Raw genomic sequence first — 3,082 nt, 5'->3', positions numbered from 1 at the left:
GTGTGTGTGTGTTGGGGGTGTGTGTGTGTGTTGGGTGTGTGTCTGTGTGAGATGTTGTGTGTGTGTGTGTGTGTGTGTTCAGATAGGTATAAATGGGATTGGGACGGCACTTCACCAGATCATGTTACCATGGCGACATTCAACAACAAAGAGGTTGCAGACACTCGGCGGTTTGGAGATTTACATTTTAACCTTCGTGTTGTCTCCCAGGTTACAAAAACTGAATAATTGGACATTTTTGTCCTTTTTTCAGACTTTTTCCACGACCACCACATCACTAGTTTTATACTTTATGGAATTCATGGTCAATAACCCTCATTTATATAGAATTATCCCTAATACTAGAGTTAATAAAGCAGAATTATGAGTTATTGTGACTAATAGTTAAGATCAGAGGAATGAAAGAGACAATGTTTATTGTAACTTGGTTAAAAAGAAACTCATATTTCAGATATATAGACGTTTATTAAAGGGTCAGATTAGACCCGGGACAACAGGAGGGGTAAAGCCACCAGACCCCTTTAGACAGTTTTTATAATAGTAATATAATTCTATATAAATGAGGGTGATTGAGCATTAATTCCAGAAAGTATAAAACCAGTGAGGTGGTGGTAGAGGAAACAAAAAAAAGTCTGAAAAAGGGAGAAAATGTCAAAATGTCCTTTTTTTTTTTTGTCTTTCCTGACCCTTTAGAGGACAACACACGGGTTAAAAAGAAACCCATATTTCAGATATAGACATTTTAAAGGGGTCAGATTAGACCCGGGACAACAGGAGGGGTAAAGAGACGGGAGCTAAAACGGAGGGTGAATGGAGGAATATTCAGACACACAGAATGAGGAAATAATAGAAGATTTAGGAGATTAAAGCAAGTAAACATGCTCTAGGAGAACCCCAAATACAAAGAGATGAAGGTGAGCGTGATGCGGGACCTTTAAATCTCTAATATCAGCTCTCATTGGTTCAGGGGGGGACGTGTCCTTCAGTTCCTCCTCCTCCTCCTCCTCCTCGTCTCTGCATCTTCATCACTAATGGATGAGTGGAGATCATCAGTGTGAAGCCTTCTGCTCGTCTTCATCATCCTCCGGGTCGCTCTGCGGCACCGAGCACCGTCGCATCAGAACCGTTTACACCAGACTCTGTTATATCTTTATTATTATTACTGTGTATGTAGGACTACGGACCATCGTCCATCCTGAATAATGTTATTATTATTATTATCATAAGCTCATTTGCATATCTGTGTAGTCATTACTCAATCAATGCATGAAGCGTAGTGGATGGGTCAGAAAGTCGCCGTCTTTTCTACAGTCACCAAATTTGTCGCAAGTCGCTTTTGTGAAAAAAAAGTGGCAAAGGACATATTTATTTCCGATATTTTTGGCCTTTTTTATTATTTTTTACAATATTTTTTAAAAGTTTTTTTTACGTGTTTTTTTTAACAGGATGTTGTTTTTTTGCGATTTTTTTTTTGACAAGATTATTTTTTTTTTAAACAGGATTTTTTGACATTTTTTTAGAGTTGTTTTTTTTTACTTTTTTTTTACACGTTTTTTTTACTTTTGACGGATTTTTTACAGAATTTTTTGACGTTTTTCGACGTTTTTTTTAACAGAATTTAAAAAAAAAATCTTTTTTACAAGATTTTGGGACTTTTTTGACGTTTTTTTTAGTGTTTTATTTTTTTTAACAAGATTTTTGACTTTTTTACGGGTTTTTTAACAGGATTTTTAGATGTTTTTTTAGTTGTTTTTTTTCCTTTTTTTTTTACAAGATTTTTTTACTTTTTGACGGATTTTTTTTAACAGAATTTAACAAGATTTTTTTGATGTTTTCTTAACAGGATGTTTTTGTTTTTTTACAAGATTTTTTTTTAACAGGATTTTTTATGTTTTTTTTACGCTTTTTTTAAACAGGATTTTTTGACTTATTTTTTGAGTTTTTTGTTTTTACAAGATTTTTTTACTTTTTGACGTTTTTTTTTGAAACATGATTTGTTATGTATTTTACGCTTTTTTACAGGATTTTTTGACTGATATTTTTTTCTTTGAACAGAATTGTTTTGACGGATTTCTGGTATTTTTTTTTAACAGGATCCTTTTAAATATATTGTGCATTATTCAAACAGTTCTTCAGCGTTTTTTGTTGACATTTTTAAGCATTTTCTTTTTAAGATTATTATTATATATTATTATTATTATTATTTACAGCTTGGTCCCGTGGCGTGCCGGGCCTCGGTGCGTTTGTCACGCTCACCCTGACGTCCCAGCATCTGATGAAAAGTAGATTTCTGCCACACACAGTTTTCCAATCTGCCAAAACCCCCAAAAAGAGATGTCTGCATCCGGCCGAGCCCCGTGTAATCCCTCTGTGGACACGACGATTACCCTCAGTCCATAATCCCCCCCCCACTGCAGAGGGACCTTTCAGTTCGGACTGGCCTGATTCCTCTCAGATTAACAGATGGCAGCCATCAAATCTTCGTTCAATTTTATCAATCAACATTCAGATTTCAGCCCAGAGATTTGGACGTTACTCCGCTAATTAACACGTGTCTGACCTCTGCTGGCTGTTGTTATATTAGGACATCAAAGGTTGGGAGGGGACGATGATTTGAGAGAGAGAGAGAGAGAGAGAGAGAGAGAGAGAGAGAGAGAGAGAGAGAGAGAGAGAGAGAGAGAGAGAGAGAGAGAGAGAGAGAGAGAGAGAGAGAGAGAGAGAGAGAGAGAGAGAGAGAGAGAGAGAGAGAGAGAGAGAGAGAGAGAGAGAGAGAGAGAGAGATCAAAAACATCGGGAAAAAGTGACAAAATGCTAAAAAACTAAGTTTCAAAAACATTGGGAAAGGCCAAAGTAAGCGTAAAAAAAAATCAAGCAAATGTGACAAAATGTCACTCATAAAGCTTCATAAACATTTTAAAACGTTTTTTTGTCACTTCGTTGAACCTTTTGTGCCTTTTTACGAGTTGTTTTAGTAGTAGTTAATGTAAATGTTGAGGCGGTGTTGGGTCCAGGCCGGTGACCCCGGTGCTCTCCGGGCGTGGTGCGTTTGAGGTCTCCGGGGCGTTGCGGCTCCGATAGCAGC

Source organism: Etheostoma cragini, chromosome 12 (assembly GCF_013103735.1).
Source record: "Etheostoma cragini isolate CJK2018 chromosome 12, CSU_Ecrag_1.0, whole genome shotgun sequence".
NCBI classification, from domain to species: Eukaryota; Metazoa; Chordata; class Actinopteri; order Perciformes; family Percidae; genus Etheostoma; species Etheostoma cragini.
This window is presented reverse-complemented; position numbering follows the sequence as displayed.